The sequence below is a fragment of the Macaca nemestrina genome, chromosome 15 (genome assembly GCF_043159975.1).
Source record: "Macaca nemestrina isolate mMacNem1 chromosome 15, mMacNem.hap1, whole genome shotgun sequence".
Lineage (NCBI taxonomy): Eukaryota > Metazoa > Chordata > Mammalia > Primates > Cercopithecidae > Macaca > Macaca nemestrina.
The window spans coordinates 16,451,904-16,476,984 of record NC_092139.1 but is presented as its reverse complement, the minus strand read 5'-3'; the positions used below and the strand labels follow the sequence as shown (position 1 = coordinate 16,476,984).

Below are 25,081 nucleotides of genomic sequence, written 5' to 3'. Positions count from 1 at the left end.
CACGCTCCGAGGCCCAGCTCAGAAGTGATTTCATTCCTGACTCTTCAAGGCGGAGTTCTGCACATTTTCCCCCGGGGCCCCCACAACCCTTGGCTTACCCCTCTTTACAACATTGTGATGGGCATGTGCCGGTTTTGCGCATCAAGCTCCTGTCTTCTGCTAAAATGACTGGGCTTTCCTTTGGGAAACCCCTCAGTTCATCAGATGTGAGTGGGACTGATTTCTCCACCACCCCCAGTCACCCCATCCAGACAGTGGAGGTCATTGGCAGAGCTATTCCAGGAGCAGGTCTGGAGACTCTTGGTCCATGTTACCATCCATCTCATCTCAGGCTGTTGATTTGTTTATGGGGAGTTATCTCACAGTTAGTATAATCAATACTGTTGCTGAGCTCACCTATCATCTGTTCTTAACCCTCTCTCCCTAGCTACCTTCCAGCTAGGCGTTGCAGGTAACAGAGTCGTGGACAAGGAAATATAAGTAGAAGTCTGCTGTGGGTTTCCCGAAACTGTTTGGCTTTCCTGATTTAGTCACTGTCTTTCCCTCTCTTCCCCATCTTCCTGCAGTTGATGTGATGGGTATGATGGATGTGATAGCTGGAGCAGCAGCAGCAGGTTTGTAGCCTTGAGGGAAAGGCCAAGAGGCTTGTGGAAGCCTCGGTGATGCCATCTCCAAGATACAATACCAGCAATTTCCTACCCCAGATTTCTCATGATTTGAGAAAAACAAACAGTTATGTAATTAAGTTTCTATAGCTGGCCTTTCTGTTCCTGGAAGCTGAAAGCATTCCTGATTAATGTGGTTAGTTTTCTGTTCAACTAGTGAACAGTACAGTGGTAATGACAGAGTCCTAGACTATCTGGGCTGAAAGGAACCTCAAACAGAGGTCAACCAGTGACCTGTCCTACCACTTCACAGGGAGGAAAAGGGACAGGAAAGGGGTCCCTTCTGGGGTGCTTGTCCAGGGTGCTTCAGGGAGGGAGGGGCGGAACCAGGACTGTTTGCTGCATTTCTCAGCAGCTCACAGTTGCTTTCACCGCATCTCATTGATGCATGCTGTCTTCCAGGCAATAATAACAAGAGCCACCGTTTACTTATTATGCCAGGTGCAGATTAAGCACTTTGCCTATATCAATTCATTACATTCTCACCAAACTCCTCCAAGGGAGACAGTCTTGTTATCATCTGCATTTATGAGGATGAAACCAAGCACAGAGAGATCAAGTAACTTGTCCAAGTATCCAAATCCAGACACTGTAGTGAGGATGACTGCAACCTCAGGGGTCTGGAGCCTGAGGAACCACTGGGCTGTACTGCCTGGGTGGGGTTTCAGAAATGCTGGTATAACATTCCAGGCTAGTAGGAGCTTCTTAGGGTGAGATGAGTAGGGGCAAATCAGCAGGGCCACCTCTCTGGTAAAGTGCTTGGGGCACTGCTCCCAGGAAACACAATGTCAGTGGTGCCACTGGACTGTCCAACGTGGTGGCCCCAGGGTTTTGTCTCTGCAAGTGTCACACTGTGGGTTCCTCAGGAACTAGATGACAACATAAACAAATGAAACCAGGTGACTACAGTGAGGGGTGTGGAATGAGGCAAACTGGGGAGCCCAAGCCCCCTCTAAAGGAGCATTGACCCCTCAGCTTCAGCCACTGTTACTGTGGGAAAATATGGGTCCACATTTTACAATTTTATAGGTTTTCAATGACTGCCTGAAATCTGGACCTTTTTTTTCTCTCTCTCTCTCTGCTTTAATTTAATTTAATATATCTCTCTTGGTTGTGCATCATTTAATTTTATTCTAAGGTAATTTTTTATTGTTATATAATCCATATACCCTAAACTTCATCATTTTGAAGTAGACAGTTGAATGGTTCTTAGTATATTCACAAACTTGCATAGCCATCGCCACTGTCTAACCCTAGAACATTTTATTTGTTATTATTTATTTAGAAGTGGAGCTTCGCTGTGTCACCCAGGCTGATCTGGAACTCCTGGGCTCAAAGGATTCTCCTACCTCAGCCTCCTGAGTAGCTGGGATTACAGGCACAGGCCACTGTACCTGGCTTCAATTCTAGAGCATTTTAATCATCCCCAAAAGAAACCCCACATTCACCAGGCGCAGTGGCTCACGCCTGCAATCTCAGCACTTTGGGAGGCCAAGGTGGGAGGATCACAAGGTCAGGAGTCTGAGACCAGTCTGGCCAACATAGTGAAACCCCGTCTCTACTAAAAATACAAAAGTTAGCTGGGCATGGTGGCATACACCTGTGGTCCCAGTTACTCGGGAGGCTGAGGCAGGAGAATGGTGTGAACCCGGGAGCTGGAGCTTGCAGTGAGCTGAGATCATGCCACTGCACTCCAGCCTGGGCGACAGTGAGAGTCCGTCTCAAAAAAGTAAAATAAAATAAAATAAAATAAAATAAAATAAAATAAAATAAAATAAAATAAAATAAAATAAAATAGGAAAAGAAAAAAAAAGAAGAAGAAACCCCACACTCATTAGCAGCCATTTCCCAATCTTCTCCACACCTCCCAGCCCCAGCAACCACTAATCTATTGTCTGTCTTTATGAATTTTCCTATTTTGGATGTATCACATAAATGAAATTGCTCAATATGTGGCCTTTTGTGACTGGCTTCTTTCACTTAGCATGATGTTTTCAAGGTTAATCTATATTGTGGCATGCATCAGTGCTATATTCCTTTTTATGGCTGTATAATGCTGTTGAATGGGTGTACCACCTTTAAATCTATTATTTATTACCTATCCATATTTAAATATATTGTCTCTGTTATGACTTATTCATAAAATGATGGACATATGTGTTGTTGCCACTTATTGGTTATTATGAACAATTTGCTACAAACATTTATATACAAGCTTTTGTGTAGACATATGTTTTCAATTATTTTACATACATGTCTGGGAATGGCATATGTTGCTGGATCATATATTACGTCTATATTTAACACTGGAGGAACTGCTAAACTGTTTTCCACAGTAACAGTACCATTTTACATGTTCATAAGCAATGCATGAGGGTTTAATTTTTCCACATTATTTCCAATACTTGTTAGTGTCCATCTTTTCTATTACAGCCATGCTAGTGCATGTGAAATGGATTTCATTTTTTTAACTTGCATTTCTCGAATGACTCATGATACTGAGCATCTTTTCTGTGCTTAGTCTCCATTTGTATATCTTTTCAGAAATGTATTTTCAAGTCCTTTGCTGCTTTCAAGATTTTTTTTTACCTTTGTCTTCTGACAGTTTGATTATGATGTGACTAGTGTGGATGTCTTTGAGTTTATTCTACTTGGAGGTCACTGAGCTTCCTGGCTGGTTTTTGTCAAACTTGGGAATGTTTTTGGCTAGTATTGCTCAATCATTCTTTCTTTCCCTTTCTGTGCCTCCGTTCCTCCTAAGACACCTATTATGTGTCACACTTGATGGTGTCCCACAGGTTCCTGGGCTCTGTTCACATCTCTTCATTCTTTTCTCCTGTTCCTCAGACTGTATTATCTCAATAGGCTGATGTTCAGGTTCGTTGAGTCTTTCCACTGCCTGCTCAAATATATTCTTGAGCACCTTCTAGTCAATTTTTATTTCTATTATTGTACTTTTCAACTCCAGAACTTCTAACTCGTTCTTTTTTATATTTTAAAAATAATTTCTGTATTTTTATTGCTATTCTTAATGGCGAATATCATCTTCCTACTTCCTTTAGTTCTTTAAACATGGTTTTCTTTAATTCTTTGAACAAATTTAAAATGACTGACTTAAAGTCTTTGTCTAGTTAAGTCCTATGGATGGATGTCCTCAGAGACAGTTTCTGTTGGCTGCTTTTGTTTCTTGTGTGTGGTATATACTTTCTTTTTTTATTGCATAGCTTATCATTTTTTTGTTGTTGTTGAAAAATAGATTGTTTAGATAATATTTTTTGGCAACTCTTGAAATCTGGTTCTTTTCCTCCCCTAGAGTTTGTTGCTTTTTGCTTTTTGTTGTGATGTTTGTTTAGTGGCTTTTCTGAATCAATTCTGTAAAGTCTGTATTCCTTGTCATGTATGGAAACTGAAGTCTCTGCATGATTAAAGAAAGATTTCCTTAAGTGCCTGGAACGAATGTTTCCCAGCCTCTGGCGAGGGCCTCCATATCCCTTGGGGTGTATCTTCACACTGATGCGTTGATAACTCTGGCAAGGCCTTCACTTCTTGCTTGAGCACAGCTTTAAGGTCAGCCAGAGATGAGAGTTTAGGACCCTCTCCATTCTTTCCTGGGCATGCACATAGCCCTGCACATGTATGTGCCCTTCTAGATTGAGAACATGGGAACTTTTCAGAACCCCCTGTGGGCATCTAATTCCCCAGATTTCACATTTATGCTTTTTGATTAGTCTATTGTTTGCCCCAACTGTTACTACCACTGTAGGCAGCTGAGATGCTAAACAATTGCCTCTGATTGTTTTGGCAAATGTTGCTGGGGGAAAAGGCTGTTTATGTTCATTAAGAATCAAGTCCAGTAAAGATAGCCTTGAGAATGGGGTTTTTCAGGGAACCACCAGGCAGGGGATGGGGCTCAGAAGGAACTCCAACCCTGTCTTCATCCCTCTGGTAGTTACCTGGCTGCTGGTTCTCACCAAAATTGTGGGCTGTTGGTTTTTGAAAAGCTAGGACAAGGGAGGTGATAATTGGATTAGTTTAAAATCCGTAAATTTTGTTGATCTTACCAAGATCTAACCATTTTTGTTAAATAAACATCCCTCGGTTGCTGCAAGCCTCTGGTTAATTTCCTAGAGTTATGAAAAAAAATGACTTGGACAATTTTGGCAGTTTGCTCACTGAATTGATGAAGGAGAAGATTTTCAGGTCCTTATTCTGCTATCCCTGCCGATGTCCAGATCATTTATGTTAAATACAATGTTGCATCTTATTTTTAAAAAATCAAAAAAACTCTTGGGTGGGCCAAAGAAAACTTGTGCACAGGCCAGGTATGTTGCAAGCACTGCCAGTGTGCAATCTGTGGCTTAAGAAGCCATATTCTCTTTCTCATAAGCAATTGCTTTCTCTTCTCAGAATTGTAGATTACTCAGATGCTAGAATCAGAGGGGACTTTAAGATGTCCAGTTCTAAGCCCATCGTTTTAGAGGAAAAAGAGGCCAGAGATGAGCAGGGTCTTAACCAATGGAACAGAGCTGATCTGCAATTTCTGAAGGTCTCCATAAAAGCTGTGCCTCCTGAAAAATGGACTCACAATCAGCGATGGAGAGTAGGGTTGCATTAAGAGGGTTGCTTATTTTGATTGTGGGTAAAACTACAGGCTTGTAGTTTGTTTATTGACCTTTTTCCTTTAAAAGCACTCCAGGATTCTATGGTGATCAGCAACGGAAAGATAATTAAATTGTGATTTTCCCCATAATAGGCCAGTATAAAATAATGGAATGAACTAACCACAACTGCACACAAAGCATGGGTAACAAACACAAAGCTGAGTGAGAAAAAGAAACACAAAGGGTACAGACTGTGTGATTCCATTTGTACAGAGTCTAAAAATAGGCAATGCTAATTACCGAGGATGGAAATCAGGACAGTGATTATCCCTGTGGGGACAGGGAGTGACAAGAAGGGAGAAGGGAAGATTCTGGGTGCTGATTCCATTCTCTTTCTAGATTTGGATGCCCTTTCATGAATGTGTTCCATTGGGGAAAATTTATTGAGTTTTACACTTATGAACTGTGCACTATTCTGCTTGTGTACTATATTTACTAAACAGTTTACTTAAAAGTGGTCTCTCTCCTATGGGTTTCCACAAAGACTTTAAACATACCTGATGTATGCCCCCAGCCCCAGGTGGACTGAACACAGATTTCCTGCAAGTTGCTCTGGAAGAAGCAACTCGTTCCAGCCCAGTGATGCGGCTGTGTGGCTCCTGGGTTTGAAACCACAAACGCTTCACAGGAGTTCCTGGGTTTTGGTGTGTTCACAAACACAGAGATATGCTCTGTGTTCAGACTTAGGGACAGTAGATGACCTGATGGTGTCATATCGATTAGTATGTATGAAAGCAGTTACATTTCACTCCTATTCCATGGCTGAAGTCTAGCCATGATCTAGTCTAACAACTTAGATCTGGGCTGGGAGAGGAGAGGTTACTTAGCAACAATTAGTTGATAGCGTGTGGGTGGAGGTGTTGGCTCTACTTATAGCAGATACAAGAAATATCATTAAGCTTCATGAAGCCAGAACAGAGGAACTGAACTGAATAGTAATTATGATTAAACAAAAGAATGCTTCCTAGCAAGTCCCATGTTGTCAATTTGTGCCAACATCGAGGCCTCTAGCTCAGATAATTTGGACCTGCTGCTGGGTAGAGTAACGCTCTAGGGTAAGCTGCAGTGACTGCAGGCAGACTGCATGGATCTGGTATGCTCCGCAATCACCAGCAGGAGGCGCTGCTGCAAACACTCGCCAGCCAGGCCAGGGCCCTGGTCCCTGTGGTTGCCATGGTGATGACCCAACAAAATGGAGTCAACAGGGAGAACTTGGCAGCCCCTCTGATCTTGGGGATGTGCTTGAAGGGCTCCACCCTGCCCTCTTCAAGGTCAAGCCTAAACAGTGACGCAAACATATTGAAGCATTTGCTCTGTTTCCTCATTGGTCAAGTTGTTACTCTAGTCAACAGCAGTCCAGGAGCTTCCTCTATAGACCACGGGTGCCCCATCCCACAACAAGAAGCCAAACATCCTCCCTGGAGGTGACCAGGCCCCAGCTGGGTTCATGGAACCTTCAGCTCACAAAATGCATCTAAGCTGTTCTTCCCACCAGCTTGGCTGAGGTTTGAAAATCATATTCCTTTTATTTCTTTAATTCTATGTATTTTGCCTCTTTTAATATTCCTCTCACATATGCATATAAATATATAATTAAATATCCTTTCTAGGTATACCAAAATGGCCAGTTTAAGTTGGAAAATACATACTCAGATGCACACACACACACCCATTTTCCAGTGGTTAAGTGGCTTTTGTCATGTCATCGAGTTGGAAGAAACCTTACCAAGCTTTTAGCCTGGTCTTCAACCCGCGACAGAAATTCCTTTTTCAGCATCCCTGGAGCCTTCTCAGCCTCTCTTTCCTTGAATGTCCCAGGGGTGAGTAAAGTATCACTTAGTAAGTTTGGGGTTGCAAATGGCAACAAAAAAGTCAAACTGAACAAAACATTAAAGGGAATGTATTGGCTGCTGAAATTGAGTTGGAGGAAGCTCAGGCAGGCTCCACAGCCTTGCACTCAATTTCTTCTGGTGGCCTTGCTTTGTCCTCAACTCTGAAGCCTCTATTCCCACTGGCTTTCCTCATGGTCACATAATGGCTGTCACTGCCCCAGATGCTGTCTGCACTCCCCATTCTCCAGGTGGGAAAAGGTTTATTTTTTGGTCAATTTTTATTGTATTTTATTTATTTATTATTTTTAGAGATGGAGGCTTACTCTGTCACCCAGGCTGGAGTGCAGTGGCACAATTATAGCTCACTGCAGCCTCAAACCCCTGGGCTCAAGCAATCCTCCCAGCTCAGCTTCCCAAGAAGCTGGGACTACAGATGTATGCCACTGTGACTGGCTAACTTTTAAATGTTTGTTTGTTTGTTTATTTATTTTTAGGGATGGGGTCTCACTATGTGGCCCAGGCTGGTCTCAAACTCCTGGCCTCAAGCGATTCTCTCGCCTTCGCCCTCCAAAGTGCTGGGATTACAGGTATAAGCCACTGTGCCTGGCCAGAGGAGGTTTTGATTCCCAAGACTCCATCCATTAAAAGTCCTATCCACTCTAAATGGATGACTGTGGGTCACGTGCTCAGCTCTGAACCAATTCCAGTGGTGAAGGGGAATACCACATGCTCACTGGGTTAGCACTGTGTCATGTGATCACCCCTGAATCAATCACAGTGGTTAGAGGAATGTAGTCCTTTTGTGGACCCATCTTAAGATTGCTAAATGTTTTCATGATGAAATATTTCTTTTATCTCAGCCACTTTTGATGATCCAGACTGAGAAACTAATTGACACTGCCTCCAGTTCGTCTTCCCACACTCCTGAGTTCACCAAACACCCCTAAGTCCTAGAGGTGGGGGCTGCAGGACTCAGAGGAAATGGATGCAGAGAGCTGGCCTCAAGGCCCTTCATGGTAATAGAAGAAGCAAAACGCACACGTGTGTGACCACATAGACAAACACACCCCAGTACACGCACACACCCCAGCCTGCCCACATCTCAATACACATGCCCACATGCACACACGTGCACACATACGTGGGCATACACAAATACCCCAGTATACATGCATATATCCAAGTACACCTGCCCATGTGCACACACACCCCAACACGCCTGTCCATGTGCACACACCCCCAACACACGTGTCCATGTGCACACACACCCCAACATGCCTGCCCATGTGCACACACACCCCAACACACCTGCTTATGTACATACATACACCCTAGCACACCCATACCCTGGCACATACCCCAGGCAACAAATGCCCATGTACACACACACTCCGGCACATCTGTCCATGTGCACATACACAGCACATGTGCACTCATGCACACACCATGGCACACACACCACCAGAACACATGCATATGTGTACACGCACCCCATCACACATGCAAAGATTGTTATAAAGCCTATTTTGAAGAATGGGCTCAGGATAAAAGCTACTTTTCAGCTTCCTTTCCTCTCTGTCCCCAAGATATATTTCCCGACACTTCTGGGTCACAGCCTTCAGAGGGATATAGTTAAATACCCAAGGGTCTCACCACTGATGAGCTCTAAAGCATTGCTTAGAAGCATGATTGTGTGCCAATAAAGAGAATAACTATCCTATTCTCCAAGGGCTGCAGGCAATCTTCCTGCTTGTCCCATGACACACTTGTAGTTAACAGATAGAATTGCCAATTGTCAGAAAATAGGCAGCCCCTCTGAGATCAGCTGTATGCACTTTACCAGGATTTGCTTCATTCATTAAACTGAGTTTTTCTCTCACGGGGTGTCACATCCAGGTTAGCTTCTCAGCCTGCTGCTCTTCAGCTATCTCCCTGAAACAAATTTCCTAAAACTGACTCTGTTGAGTCCCAATTCAGAACTTTCCCTCATTTCTAAATGATATAAATTTCCTTAGGAAATATTTAAATTGGCTACCAGTATCATTGCTTTATGGCATCCACATTACACATTTCACAGATTTCCAAACCTGCATGTATCAAAACTGAAAAGGCCTGAGCTTAAAATCAGAAGAGCTGAATCACTGTGCTCTCTGAAGCTTAGAGAACCATTTAATTGGAGCAATCAATGTGAAATAAGAAAAGCACTTTTGCAGTCGTTTTACTTTATTCACTTGTAAGTACAATGGAAACTGTTCAATTGAAAAGTGACTAATTGATCAGTTATATGGTCATTCAGCAAGTATTTTTTTGAATGACTTCTCTGTGCAAAACATTGTTAGGTGTGATGAAGTGTAAAAAGAAGCGTAATACAATTCAATTAAATGAGGCAAATAATGATGAGTTCCTGCCATGCCTCAAGAAGTCTGCTAGATTCTGAGATGAGGTGGTGAGCAAAATGCAGATCTTATCAGTGAAGAGATGACAGAGTAAAGTGGTGCATACACTAAATCAGCAACTCTCATTTAGTAAATGCTTTGTGCTAAATAGGAAATGAGTTAACATTGGACACAGGCAAAGTCTGGAACATACCTTCAATTCCTACAAGTTACATGCTGCATGAAGAATGTGGGTGGGTGCTCAGAGAGATGGGGGGCTGTGGTGACCTGTGAAAATTATGACTGTGGGCACTGGCTCTGGACTCAGACCCCTCAGGACAAAGCCATCTCTACCCTTACTCACTCTTAATGTGCATAGGACATTGAAATGCTCCATGCCTCAGTTTCCCAAGCTCTAAAAACTGGACACTAGTACCTAATTCATTGGAAATGAGACAGTGCATGTAGAGAGCTCTTGTGAGCCATTCCTGGAGCTCAGAGGGTGGGAGGGGGTGGCTGTCACCATTGGAGAGTCACAGCAAGTTTTGGTTCCCACTGGGTCCAGGGAAAATGCTGACAGGCAATGGAGCCAGAAAGAGTGTCTACAGCATGACAAAAGAAAAGCTTATTACAAATTAACAGTGTTTATTTTAGCAAAGAATAATTCATGAGTTGGGCAGCACTCAGAACCAGAAGAGGTTCAGAGACTGCCACCCAGTAGTCTAGACAGTGAGTTACTATAGGTTGAACATGAAAACAAAGTAGAGAAATCACCTGATTGGCTACCACTAGGCATCTGCCTTATTTGGGCATGGTGTGATGAGTGGGCTGCCTGTGATTGGTTGAAACTTAACTGTTTCTGATTGTTTGAAATGTGGCTACTTGTTACAAAAAAATATATATATATATTCCTAAGTTAGGCTTATGTTTGTTTACTTACCAAGTTAGGTTGTAATTTGTTACTTAGGAGCTTAAAATAGGGGATAGCCCTAGGCTAACGGCTTCTGCTTATTTAATTTGTTAAGTACATAAAGACCATTCTGCCTCAGGAATATGGCATTGCATCCAGACCTGGTACCAAGCTGTGAGCCTCCCAGTCTGGCAGAGGCTTTAAAGACATAAAGCCCAAAGCATGTGGTCTGCCATGCTCCCTCTGCCCTGAGCCATCCCTCCACACTGTGGGAGGCAACTTAGTGCAGGGTTGTGGGTTGTAGCAAAACTGGCTTCTCTCTGGCTGGTTACAGTCTGTGAAGGCAATAAGGAGCAGTGAGAAGTTAAGTAAACATCACAATGTAATTAAGTTGCTATGGCAGTAAATCTTAGGGACTCAGGTTCAGAAAAGGGGTGGCTCTCAACCAGGGGCAATTTTTCCCTCCAGGTACACTTCCCAACGTCTGGATACAGTTTTGGTTGTCACAACTGGGTAAGGGCATAACTGACATTTACAGAGTAGTGGCCAGAAATGCTGCTAAGCATCCTACAATATGCAGGGCAGTCCCACAACAGAGATTGCCCAGCCTCAAATGTCAATAGTTCTGAGGTTCAGAAACCTTGAGAGGGCAGCAGCAATGGCTGGTGTTTGTTGGGGAGGAGGGTGGTTTAATCTGAGTCTTGAAGGACCAAGAAAGTTATAAGAGCAAACAGGAGAGGGAAGCCTTCCAGGAGGGGTCCCAGCACAAGCAAGGATGGGAGAGAAGGATGTTTGAGGGGCGATGAAGAGGCTGACTCAGCTGGAGGGGCGTTTGTGCAGGTGACATGTGGAGGGCGTGTGGGGGTTGCTCTCCAGGCCTGAGCAAATCCTCAGGCTTCCTCTGAAAAGCTCCCCATCCCTGTCCATGTGGTCAGGAGGGACTTTCAGTCAAACTACAACCTCTGCCAATCCAGGGGGCTATATGTGGCCAAGACAGGACCATCCCGTCCTCCTCTGGGGACCTGAATCACGAACAGTGACAAGAGGACCCTAGAGGTTAGAGTGGAATCACTGCCAGCATAGGGGAACCAAGAGTTGCCCTGATGCTCCGACCCTCTGAATTTGGCTCTTCACTTTAATTTTCCTAGAGTTCTGTGACTTACCTCATATATTGCCAATAAATGTCTTCAAAAAAATTAAATCAAGAAATCCAGAGTTGGTTTCTGTTGCTTTCACTCAACATTGGTTGGGAGTCTGTGGCTTGGGTCTTCTCGTGCCTGGACCCTGACTCTGGGGACAGCTGGTTTAACCAAGCAGAAAAATAGTCCGCTGAATGGAGGACTGTGCTGTGCTGTGCACTGATGGCAGCAACACACACATACACACACACACATAAACACACACACACACAAAAGAGGACATGTACGGACAACCAGGTTCATGGCCGACACTGAGCAGCCACTCTCCTTACTTCCTCGGTAACAGAGCCTTCTTTTGTTCACCCCTCCAGTAGAAAACAATGTGCTGAGGAAAGGTGGCCCTGCCTTAGCCCTAAGGTACAAACATGATTGGCCAATGGTTCAAGGCCAATCAAAGCATAGTAATCCTCTTCCCCTTAGTGATTGTTTTGCGAGCAGGCCTGTCATCCCTTCTAGCCAAAGGGACTTAAGGGACATCTACTAGAGTTTTCTGGGAAAGAATTCCCAAGTCACACAGGATAAAAATCCCCCAGCTCTCCTTCCTGTCCTCTGTTTTGGACAAAGGCTGGTGATGCTTGAGCCATGGCTGCCACTGGAAACCTCAAGGTGAAGGCCAGAGAATCTCAGAAATGCAGAGACAGAGGCCTGACATTCTAGAGCTAGAGAGTAAACCAAATTAGAGTTGTCTTTTCTGGGCTTCTTGTTAAATGAGTTAATAAATGTCTTTTTAACCTAAGACAGTGCTTCTGAAACTTTAATGTGGACATGAATCACTGGGGCTTTTGTGCGAAATGCAGATTCTTATTCTGTAGATATTAGGTAAAATATACGATTCTGAATTTCTAACAAACTCTTGAGGCTGATGTTGCTGGTCCATGGACCCCACTTTGAGTCGTGAGACTATAAGCCACTTTTAGCTGCATATTCTGTTACTTGCTGCCAAAAGCATCCTAACTCTTTTGACCATTTGCTTATTAGCTCCACCCACTGGATGGAACCCAGAGTCTCATCTTCTCACCAATCAGATTTACCCTCCTCCACCTGTAGGAGGAGCCAAGAGACAAGTGTGTGTGGAGAAGACCATCCTCCTTCCAAAAGGCAAGAGCGCTTCCTGGTGTTGTGAGCCTGGGTGAGAGAGAGATGGAGGAGGATGGAGGTAGAGCCAGATGGCAGGGACAGATGCTGACTTGGGGCTGTTCTGGGTCTTATTTGCCTCTTTATGGTCTGTTTATGAAACCCAGATGCCCCTTCAGTGAGAAGCAATTCTGCCATGTTTATTTTCTTTTTGGAAAAGAAGCCACAAAACCCAAATTGTCATCTATTGCCCAGTCTTTTCCAGTTTCCAGGCACATCATCCTTTTCTACACCTTGGAGAACATTTCAAGCCTCCTGGAATTTTTCTCCAAGGAGGGACCTCAGGGTCATGTAACAGGATGGCCTGCTGAACCACCAAGAGGCCTAGGATTCTATCCTGAAAATCAGGGATTCCATGTGGGTCTCAGGCCCAGCTCTCTTGTGAAATTGAGAGCTTCGGATTAGTCATGTATGGATGTCGAGAGGGGGAGGGAACACTGGAAATGGCTCTGCCACTCATGTGCTGTGTGTCCTTGGGTAAATGATTTGGCCTCTCTGAACACCAGTTTCCTCCCCTGTGAATGGCAGAAGTTGGGTCACGTGATTTCTTAGGGCCCTGCCTGCTCTAAGCATTTCATGGTCTCAAAATTCTCGTAAACAGGACTTAGCTTAGGTCAGCGCTGTCCATGTTGGCTGCACATTTGAGTCACCTGAGGGACATTCACGACTCTAGTGTGTCTGTGCTCTACTTAGATGATCTGATCTGACAGATCTGGGGTCCAGCTTGGGCATCAGGAATCTTTAAACCTTCCTAGGTGTCACTAACATACAGCCAGGATCGAAAGCCACCGGGCTACGCCTGATTTTACAGAAGAGGAAACTGGGCTCACATCTCTGGTCAGCAGGTCAGCCACTGGTGGAATCCGGTGACTCCTCCTTGCAGGTGTGGGACCTCACAGCCACCCTCTGCAGTGCAGCACATCCCTAGGACCTGGGGAACATTGCACCTTTCCATTCTTCAGTAATCTTCTCCTCCATCTCTTTCCCTTTCCGCCCCGCCCCTCACTCCAATGAGCTAAATCTTTCTCAAGCAGCTCTTGCCTCTGTCCTGTGAACATGCTTGCCAGGAGGAGTCGCCACGCCTGGTTACCTCCTTGAACTAGGGAGGAAGGAGGGAAATATGAGCTTAGACACGTGGAACTCAGGGTCTTCCATGTCACTCTGACTCCCACCCAAAGCACCTTGCTCAAGGTTTGTCACAGGACAAGGGGAAGCTGCTGTGATGTCACTGAGGGTGACGAGAAAGTTGAAGAAGAAAGAGGGGAGAAATAGCACATCTTTAATTAGACCTTCTTCCTGGTTGCTTCTTTGCATGTTGGAGAAGGCTTGCTACAATCCAGTCATGTTTAGCTCCTTGGGGTCCCTGGTGCAGTGAGTCCAGGACCAGGACTGGGGACTTTACTCACAGCTGCTTTCCCAAGTCCTGTTGACCTTTGAGCGTCTCCTGCCCCGCGGCCCAGGAGAGCGCTGCAGCAGCCACAGACAGCATGAGATGCTTCTCTACGTGGGCCCAGCTTCACCCTTCTGTGCTTCTGATGGCAAAGATAGAAAGTGGCTCTTCCTTCCTGGCAAGCATTTCCAGTCTCTGAAGACTCTTTGGGGAAACAGCACCAAGGGGGAGAGGCTTCCTAAGTCCCTTCACTGGGGGCTTACCTGTGGCCAACATTCCTGGGGAGACATACATTTCATCAGTCACTTTCCATCTCACGCCACTCTCCCTCTTCCTGTCTGCAAGCTTACATTGCAGCCCCATGGAATTACACACAGTGCCTTGCATATGCCAAGGTTCTTCCACTTCTAGTCATGCTGGTTCCTGTCCTGGAACCCCCTTCCTAACTCGATCCTGCTGAGCAGCCTGGGATCTGTGTACAGGACGCCCCTCAGAGTCACCCAGACACAGGGGAAGCTGGGGTTTTATTCCCCGCCCCTCAGTCACGGGTGCAGGCCTGCTCCTGGGGCACTCGCCCCCCAGCATCTCCAATGCCAGGCAGCCCAGAGAGCCACTCTCCTGTCCAAGGAACCCTTAGAGAATGTTCCCAGGAGGAGCGAATGTCCACCCTGTGTGGCGTCCTCCTGGGGCGCTCCTTCTGGGGGGGACCCCAGCCCCTCCTGCCCTTCCACCCAGAATCCTCCTGTCTCCTGGGTGAAAACTGGAGCCTGAGTTCTAGCTCTGCTGTGTCTCTCACACTCTAGTGAGTGTCAGAATCCTCTGGAGGCCTTGTTAAAACTCCGATGGCCGGGCCCACCCTGAGGTTCTGATTCGGGAGGTCTCAGCAGAGCCTGAGAGCTGGCTTTCCCAGCAGGGTCCCGGGGTGCTGATGCTGCTGCCCCTAGGACCACCCCGAGAGCCCTGGCTCTCCACCGGAGCCTGCCCACCTGGATACAGTGACCACAGGCCACGGGTCACCCCTCACTGCTTCACTCCACGCCCTCTCCTGTGACCTCATCTCCTCCCACCTCCCTCTCGGCCACGCGGCTCTAGCCACACCCGCCTCCCTGCTGTTCCTCAGCCAGGATCGCCAAGGTCTCTCCTGCCCCGGGGCCTGTGCACCTGCTGTGCCTCTGTTTGGGGTGCTCTTCCCAGGGCTCGCTCACCTCCTCAGAGAGGCCTCCTGACCCCTGACACGGCCTTGCCCTTCACCTCTATCATCCTTTAGAACAGCCCCCACCTCCCACACATCATGCAGTTGCAGGTTCAATGGCTACTGCTTGTCCTCCGGACTCGAAAGTGAGGAGGGGGGTGGCATTGTTTTGTTTCCTGTCCTGTCCCGGCACCCAGAGCAGTGTCTGGCAGGGGTGGGTGCTCAGTACACACCTGTTAGCCAGTGACTCAGATGCAGGGGCCATTCTAATCTCCAAGTCCACCTTTCTTATGTTATACTAAGGATTTTCAATGTTTTTTCATACCCCATCCAATCTTTTTTGACTCTTAGATCATAGTGCCTCAGAGCCCATCTGGGCACAAAAACACCCGTTTTCAAAAAAGAAACTGGAAAACGGCTTCACCTTGCTTTAGGATGTGAATGAAAGCCTCTCCTTCCGTCTCCTGAGAAGGGACTTTCAGAAGCGGCAGGTGCCCAGGTCCAGCCCCCACGCTGCGGCCCTGCAGGGACTGTACTCACTCATTTATTTTTCTCTTTTCTGGCTCTCCACAAGTCAACAGCGCTCTCCTGGCTTTGATTTTCAACCACTTAAGTTGAAAAAAAAATCAAAACAAATGAAATGCACTTAAGGGAAAGCCTTGAGGAGTTTAGCCGGCCACCGGAAGTGAAGGGACTCCTTTGGGGGTCTTTGTTGTTAATTATTTATTGAGCCCTGATATGTTCCTGGCACCACCAAGGCAGAGAGGAGACAGAGTCCATGCCCTGGGGCATCCCAACGAAGAAGGGAGAGTTTGTGAAGATTAAAAATGTCCCAGATGATAAGACAGTTACACGTCACACCTCAAGGCTGCTCTGTGCTTTTATTATAGTTTTATTCTTTTTTTTTTTTTTTTTTTTTTTTTGAGATGGAGTCTTCCTCTGTCGCCCAGGCTGGAGTGCAGTGGCACAATCTCGGCTCACTGCAAGCTTTGCCTCCCAGGTTCACGCCATTCTCCTGCCTCAGCCTCCTGAGTAGCTGGGACTACAGGCGCCCACCACCACGCCCGGCTAATTTTTTTGTATTTTTAGTAGAGATGGGGTGTGAACATGTTAGCCAGGATGGTCTCGATCTCCTGACCTCGTGATCCGCCCACCTCGGCCTCCCAAAGTGCTGGGATTACAGGCGTGAGCCACCGCGTCCTGCTCATAGTTTTATGCTTAAGGCTATTTATTTTCTGATTTAAAAGGTAATAGAGAGTGTATAAACTATTCCTAGAAAATAGACAAAAAATAAAATTAGACTTCATCCAGTAGTTTTAATGCACATGTAAGAACTCTACTTGGTTTATGAAATTGGGATTTAGTTTGAACGTGTACTCTTCAGGATCTGCCTTGAGTTGACATAGAATTACATCCCCTACATTTATTTATTCTTCTTCTTTTTTTTTTTTTTTTTTTTTTTAGACAGAGTTTCACTCTTGTTGCCCAGTCTGGAGTGCAATGGCGTGATCTTGGCTCACTGAAGCCTCCGCCTCCCAGGTTAAGCAATTCTCGTCTCAGTCTCCCTGAGTAGCTGGGATTATAGGCGCCCAGCTAATTTTTTGTATTTCTAGTAGAGATGGGGTTTCGCCATGTTGGTCAGGCTAGTTGCCTATTTTTCTTTATGTCATAAAGCAGGCTTCAAAACAGAAATTTTTATCGCTTCAGAATATTCCGTCACATAGATATATGATAATTGCCTTCAGTAGTCCTCTATTGCTGGACGACAGATTTTTGTTGTTGTTGTTGTTATAAATAACACTGCCATGAACTTGCTTAGTTTTGAAAGATTTGAATCACTCTCATTATAATTTCAGTTTATGTATTAATTTAATGTATTTTTTTGAGACAAGGTCTTACTCTGTTATTCAGGCTAGATTACAATGGCACAATCGTAGTTCACTGCAGCCTCAAAATCCTGGGCTCAAGCGATCCTCCCACCTCAGCCTCCTGAGTAACTGGAACTACAGGCACACACCACCACACCCCACTAGTTTCTAGAAATTTTTTCGTAGAGACAGGGTCTCGCTTTGTTACCCTAATTTCAGGTTATAAACAGGAAGAAAGAAAACCTAACTTTAAGTTTGAAACCAAATCCTAATGCTTTCTTGCAGTTCTATCTGCTGAGGTTAAGGTGGGTATGAAGGATGTTGTTGAACCCACTAGGCTGCAGTTGCACCAAGGCACTGCGGGTCTCCACCAGGAGTGAGCGCTGGTTCCCAGTGACCTCACCAGCACCTCCTCTTTTCTTTCTTTCTTTTTCTTTTTTTTTTTCGAGACAGAGTCCCTCTGTTGCCCAGGCTGGAGTGCAGTGGCGCGATCTTGGCTCACTGCAAGCTCCGCCTCCCGGGTTCATGCTGTTCTCCTGCCTCAGTCTCCCAAGTAGCTGGGACTACAGGTGCCCGCCAACACACCTGGCTAATATTTTGTATTTTTAGTAGAGACAGGGTCTCACTGTGTTAGCCAGGATGGTCTTGATCTCCTGACCTCGTGACCTGCCCACCTCAGCCTCCCAAAGTGCTGAGATTACAGGTGTGAGCCACCGCGCCCGGCCTGTTTGTTTCTTGAGACAGGGTCTCACTCTGTCACCCGGGCTGGAGTCCAGTGGCACAATCTCAGCACCTCCACCTCCAGGGTTCAAGCGATCCTCCTGCCTCAGCCTCTTGAGTAGCTGGGACTACAGGCATGTGCCACCATGCCTGGCTAATTTTTGTATTTTTGGGAGAGACGAGGTTCCGCCATGTTGCTCAGGCTGGTGTTAAATTCCTGGCTCAAGTGATCTGCCCACCTCGGCCTCCCAAAGTGCTGGGATTACAGGCATGAACCACCCTGCCAGGCCCATTTAATATAGTTTTAAGCTCATTTGGATTTAATATAAAAGTTTAAGCTTTTGGCCTACTGTTTAACATTGAATTGTTCCTTTCATGGAATCATGAATGATGTCTCACAAGTGTCTCTTCTTTTTATAAAAAGTGACTCTGGTGGCCAAGCGCAGTGGCTCACACCTATAATCCCAGCACTTTGGGAGGCAAGGTGGGCGGATCACGAGGTCAGGAGATGAAGATCATCCTGGCCAACATGGTGAAAACCCGTCTCTACTAAAAATACAAAAGTTAGTTGGGTGTGGTGGCACGTGTCTGTAATCCTAGCTGCTCGGGAGGCTGAGGCAGGAGAATCGCTTGAACCAGGGAGTCAGAGGATGTAGTGAGCTGAGATTGCATCACTGCACTTCAGCCTGGTGACAGAGTGAGACTCTGTCTCAAAAAAAAAAAAAGTAAGACTCTGGCTCTGGCTGTATATCTAAGGGGTCAATTGCACCATTGTCACCACAATGCCATTTTCAGGAAGGATAAGCTCTGACTTCACAGTTCTTAGAGCCTTGCTATGGAACCTGGTGGACAAACTATTTTAACTGGACATGATGTTGCTTTTTAATCAATAACTCCTGAAATTTTAGGTGAGTATGAGTCTGGAATTTTAGATTATAAACAACAGGAAGCCAATTCAACCCAGCTTTTTAAAAGAAGTTTTCTAATTAAATGTGTTGATTCTGTTAGCAGAGAACTCTGGGGGCAGTGTGGGTTGCAGGCATGGGTAGATCCAGGTGTCAAATGACATTCTCAGGACCCATGATCTCTCCATCATTGGCTCTGATTGCTCAGGTTTGGGCTCCATTCTTGGGCCACTCTTTTCCTCTGCAGCAAGATAGTAAATGGCAGCTCTAGGCTCTCACCCTCATCTTCACAGCTCCAAGTCCAGAACAAAGAGCATTCCACACCTGCTACAGATCTGGGAGAAGATGATCCTATCTTTCCTGAACCTGAGGCTAGTCCTTACTCCTCCCTAAGTTCTAACGTATTTACTTAAAACAAGGCACTAATAAAATGACTATATAACTGCCCCACTGCCTCAGTATGTAAAAAAATGTATTTTTATATATAGCTTATTCTAATAGTATTCAAACTGTGGCTTGATCTTACTGAGCTCCAGTGGCCATAGAGAATATTATTCTTCCAGATGCTTTCACAACAGAAATCAACAACCTTTACAGCAACTATTTTTACACCTGCCTTCCTTTCTCCTCATCGATCAATTAGTCCTGTTTCTTCTATTTCCTGCTTACTTTCCGTTCCCCCATTATTGAACTTCTGATTGAAGAAATATACAGAACTAGGCACTGAGGCATTGAGGATGCTTTCAAGCTAGCAGTAAAGAGATGCCCACAGGGTCATCCTGCCATCCTGACAATTGTCTTCTTTCTGCTAGGATAGGCCTCATCACTCCTCAGATGGTTCTCAAAGGATAACACAAAGGCTGATGGGCAGCCCTAGACCAGACGGATTACCAAGGCATGAAGGCTTTCTTTCTCTCTCAGCAACCTTCATGCTTGGTCAAGCAAAGGTGTTGCTTAAGTCAAACCCAGGGCAAGGGAGAGCAGTTGAAGCAAAGTGAGTCTTTGGAGGCCCTGTGGTTGTGGGGTCTGGTGTGGAGACAGTGAGAGAGGAAAGGGTGGGAGAGAAGCAGCCAACCGATGAATGGTCCCATTCAGACGCCTTTGCCTGGAAGACGTGGCAGGTGAGCAGCGAGTGAGTGGGAGAGTGGGAGAGAGAATGAGGAAGTGAAGGAGAAAATGGATGAGTGGGCACCTGCTTGGATGAGGTGATACCCACTAGGGATCGTGAGAACACTGAACAGCTGAGACATGATGGCGTCTCTCAGCAGCCTCCCCAGACCTGTGCCCCTGGGTCCTGACATGAGAGCTGATGACCATTTATTACCATGGGTGTAACCATCTGTTCACTTTCATCTCATCTCCACATCCACCACAAATACACAGTGAGGTTGCTCTGAAAAAGAGGCAGTGCACAACACCCCGGAAGCCCCTTCTAGTTAAACTGCCACAGGTTTCTTCCATATGGAAATTCTGTAGTTGTGTGACCTCAGGCTGGTTACACAACCTCTCTGAGCTTTGCTGTCATCTTCTGTCCTAAGGTAAGAATGATACTGAGGTCCTAGGGAGCTGTAAACTATACACAGTGAGACAACACAGCTGAGCAGCCCAGCCAGAGCCGCCTGGGGAAGCCGTCAAAGGTCAGCAGTTCCCATTCCCTTCCCTCTTGACTCCTAATAGACTGGGACAAAACTTGGCCCTCCCTTCTTGCTGTCCCAAAGATGCACAATGATAATGATGCTGATGGTTATTTAGTACGAAACTTCCCAACAGGAACAGTCGTCAGGAGAGGACACAGTTGGATTCTGTCCAGCGAAGATGTCAGGATGGACGGAAATGTCAGCATGATCCAAAGAAGACACAAACACCCCTGCTATTTTCTTGTCACCAGGAAAGGCCAGCTCTAGGTTTGACGAATGTTTAGTGAAAGAAAGTTTGCAAAAGTGGAAAAGAAACTGACATAATGATAGCCAAACAGGCTTTCTCTGCATTAGAAGAGCTCAATGGACCCTTGTATGTCTGGTTAGAGAAAAACAAAACAAGCAAAAGCTCCTCCGATGCACAGAGGTGCCGCTCCATTGAACTAGACCAGAAGAACTTGGGCCTGCCTCTTGGGAACAGGGGCCAACATGACATGCTGGGCAAGGACCCATCATCTGACATAAAGATGCCCTGAGGGCATTGGAAAGCACGGTATGTCAGGAGAAGATGGCCCTGAGGGCAGGTGCATTCGGGTGCTAGTGAGTGCCACAGCATGTTGGGTCTCTAGTTTTGTATCAGTCAGCTACTCTCACAATCACACTGTGTCACAAAACACCCCCAAACTCAGTTGCAAACAATGATATTTATTTCTCATTCTCATGTCCATGGGTCTACTGGGATTCATCCCATCTGAGCTAGGCCTGGCTTTTCTTGGCTGCAAGCTGAGAGCTGGGTCCACGTCTGCTGAACCAAGGCTCTCCCATCTTCCTTGGGCCAGTGACAATCACAGGCCTATTTCTTTCATGATGGAAGGCAGGAGAACAAGCAGGCAAGACCAGCTGTGCTAGCACATGGCACCCCTTTGCCCACATCACACCTGCTAACATCCCATTGGCCAAAGTAAGTCAGACAACCAAAGCCAACATCAACAGGACAAGGAAACAGATTCTACCTCTAGGTGCACAAACTACAGAGTCACAGACAGAGGACACAGATCCAGGGAAGGAAGGTGGAGAATGAGAACAATGACCCTCAATAACACAACCTCCCACAGGTTTCCAAATCCCCAACCCGGGCATATTTCCAAGGAAACGGAATCATGGGTTCAGGGTTTTAAAGCAAGCAATTTCTGCTCACCCAGCTTAGTTTCCACACCCTTAACACAGGGCCAGTGATGTCGCATCAAATCATATCTTATAAGTTTGTGATGACGTTTAAACAACTGAATGCCAGGAAAGTGCTTAGGGCAGGGCTGGGTAGGAGGGACAGAAGCCAATAATAATGAGTAGCATCACTGTTAACCCACAAAGTTCTGGGAAATTCCTTGAAAGTCTAATTAGAGAATCATGTCCCCAACAATGAACATTTCTTTTGTTTTTGTTTGTTTGTTTGTTTGAATCTAAGAAAATACTAATTGTCCTAGGATAGAATATTTATCTGATGAGCATATAGAAGTTAAGGGCTCCTTGGAATCACAGTGCTGGGTTTGGATCTCATCCCTCCTCCTACCTGCCTCTCTGAGCCTCGGTTCCTCATCTGTAGAATGGGTACAATTCATGTGTCTGTGGCAGTCAGGGTTAAATGGGCTAATGTGTGTCTGGCATGTGTCTGTGGCAGTCAGGGTTAAATGGGCTAATGATTCTAAAGTGCCCTGCACAGGCCTGGCAGGTGCTGAGCAACCTTGGGCCGTAGCGAGAGCACTGAATGGGAAATCAAGAGCTGGGACCTCCGGTCCTATTCCCCAGGGATCTGGAAGAAGTCCCTTGGCTTCCCTGAGCTTCATCCACCCCACGTGCTAGTGAGGTGGCTGGACCAGTCAGGCCAAGCATGTCCCTGCGGCTGTCTAACTTCCCCTTACTCACTGCTCAGCAAAGGGCAGGCGCTGGGCCTGGTCAGGCTCCCACAAAGCCCAGGTATGGCCGTGCTCAGCTCGGGGCGGGTGTGGGGGATGCGTTTCTGCCCTCAAAGGACTGAGCTCCAGTTTCTTTCTTCACTGAGCCCTTTACTCTCTGCCTGTGGGTGGTTATTTAAGACATCTCCCACCTGCAGGGGCCTCTTAGAGAACAAACAGGGATCATTCCTTCAGCTGCGGCGCAGGCTTTACTGGGTTATTCCTGCCTCAAGTGGCCAGATCCTCCCTGAATGGAGTCGCCCCACAGGCCCCACACCCAGAGAGGGGCAGCCAGAAGCCTCTGAGGCTCTGCCCAGCTCGCCCTGAATGTGCTCCCCGCCCTGAGTGGAGCGCTCACAGCTCCCCACATCAAGGTTCTGTCTCCCCAAGGATCTTCCTCTTAAAAACCCTTCTCCCAGATCCCACAAACCGATGTTATAAAAAACACAAACACCCAATAAACACCATGTAAACTGATCACACACAAATAATATCCAAAAAGAAGAACTCGTATAACCACTTTAAACTATAAAACATGTCTGCCGGGATTTGTGGGAGATCATGGATCACAGCCTCCCCCTGCTCCTGGTTCAGCACCGTGAGAAATGGAAGCAGGGTTCACCCGGGGGATGGGAAAGCATCAGCTGCCACTCATGAGGCTGGGGGCAGGGGAAGCCCCTCATCCGCGGACACAAACAGGCGTCCTGACATGACTTCCATGAGCAGAAGCGGCCAGACAGAGCTGGAAAGCTGACCTCACAAGGCTGAGGACCGGCCTTGAGCTCTGCCTGACTGCAGAGAAGGAAAGTTCTCTCCCTGCAACCTCAAATCTTCCAGGTAAGAACCGAACGAAATCCGGCCTTTGTGTTCTCTCCACCATCTCCCGGCTCACCCACCCAGCAGCTCAGCACCTGTGAAATCCGTCTCCCGATGCACACTTGCTAACCGGGTGGGCGTGAGCAGGATGATGGGAAACAGCGGGAGTCCCCTGAGTGCAGACTCAGGAGTGAACCTGCCTGAAGAGTGGCATCTAACGCACACGCTGTGGTCAACTCCACTCCACTCTGGGTCCCAGGAATAGGAGCAAGTGCGTATTTTGCTTTCAGGGCAGGTGTTTCATCCACATTATTGCAGGAACAGATGAATTTAATTAAAAGAACAGCACAGTGGGCACCTCTTCCAGGGATGCCTCCCTCTAAGAACATGACACCGAGATGATCAAGGTTCTAAAAGGGCGATCGAATTACTCTCCGAAAATGAAACTGCTCAGACAGAATGACAATTAAATTAATAACAACGAAGACAATGCCCAGATTTCATCTCAGCTCACAGCCCTCCTGTGTGCTGTGTGATCGGGTTCTTGGGGATGACTCCAGATGCAGGGAAGAGTCAGGATTTATCCACAAGGGTGAGCTGACTGTCAGCATGAGGGTCCCCTATAGTGGAGCTTGCCAAGGTCCGTGGGTCCCAGGGGACCCGTTCCAGGGCTAACAGATGAAGCATGGAAATGCTGTGTGGAGTGAGCTGAGCAGCCGTTCTCAGGAGAAAACAGACAAATCCTCCTGCATCCTGGTGAACCAGCTTTGTGGCCTGTTTTATGTCATCTTTGCTGAGATCCAGTGGGTCACTCCTCCTGCTGGCTTTGTGATACTGACATTTCAGGCACTGGCGCAGATACACTGGCCTTCCTGGCTGGGATTCCATGGGTGGAGTGAGCAGTGCTGGCTTGGAGGAGCCGTGGCTGCACAGGGCCTGTGCTCTCAGCTGACCAACGCCTTGATAGCCAGGAACAACCTGTCCTAACCCCAAAGGGCCCTCGCAGTACTGTTTGAAATTGCTCTTGCCATCTTTGGAACGGATTCCTCAGTACGTTTCAGACCCATTGTTGTGACTTTGGTTTCAATCCAGGGACACAGCTTGGCCAACGGACCATCTCAACAACATCTATGATCGCTCTTTCCCAGAGACAGCATCTCAGACACCGATGCTGAAAGAGAAACAGCAGCCTGTCGCCAAGTGGTGGGAAATATCCATTTGAACGGCAATTTCATAAGTGGCAGATGATTTTTATTGTAATTTTCTGGTGAGCCGATTAAGTGGAGGCAGAGTCAGTTCTGAGGCATCAATGTCTTTAATAACTCGGGGAGACCGAGGCCGTGCTCAGCAGGAACACCAAGTCCATGGAAAACAGGCCCTGGGCCTGCTGATGTGCATAATTCCACGTTTGCCCCCCATGTAACCAGGATGGTAAATTACAGGTGTCAGATAATCACGCTTTGGAGTGGCTGCTTGAGGATGCGATCGACCAATTTAAGCTCCGTCTGACACATGATCAATAGGCCGTGATGCTGCATGGAATTGCAGGCACAGCGTCCAAACCTGTAGAGCAGTGGCTCCCAGCTGGGGCAACTTTGCCCCCCAGAGGACATTTGGCAACGTCTGGATACGTTTGCAATTGTCACAGCTGGGAGAGGAGGTGCTCATAGGATACACAGGAAAGCCCTCACACAGTCGTATCCTGCCCAGACTGTCCACAGAGTCAGGGTGAGATGCTCTGACTTAGAGCCACAGTGGACATTGCATTCCATCATCAGGATCTCTCCAGGGATGTACGTAGCTGGACGTCTGGCTTTTCATCTGG

At 46.6% G+C, this 25,081-nt stretch overlaps 1 long non-coding RNA gene across 2 annotated transcripts; it reads right to left on the bottom strand.

The window, feature by feature from the left end:
• Positions 1-10,278: 10,278 nt before the first annotated feature.
• Positions 10,279-15,125, bottom strand: LOC139358811 (uncharacterized). 2 transcript variants are annotated; one of them, XR_011614312.1, is made up of 3 exons: positions 13,607-15,125; positions 11,607-11,743; positions 10,279-10,778 (listed from the first exon to the last, which is right to left on the bottom strand). It is a non-coding gene; the product is annotated as an uncharacterized lncRNA (long non-coding RNA). The 2 variants fall into 2 exon arrangements; XR_011614311.1 differs by lacking the exon at positions 13,607-15,125 and adding an exon at positions 11,915-12,145.
• Between the last annotated feature and the right edge of the window lie 9,956 nt (positions 15,126-25,081).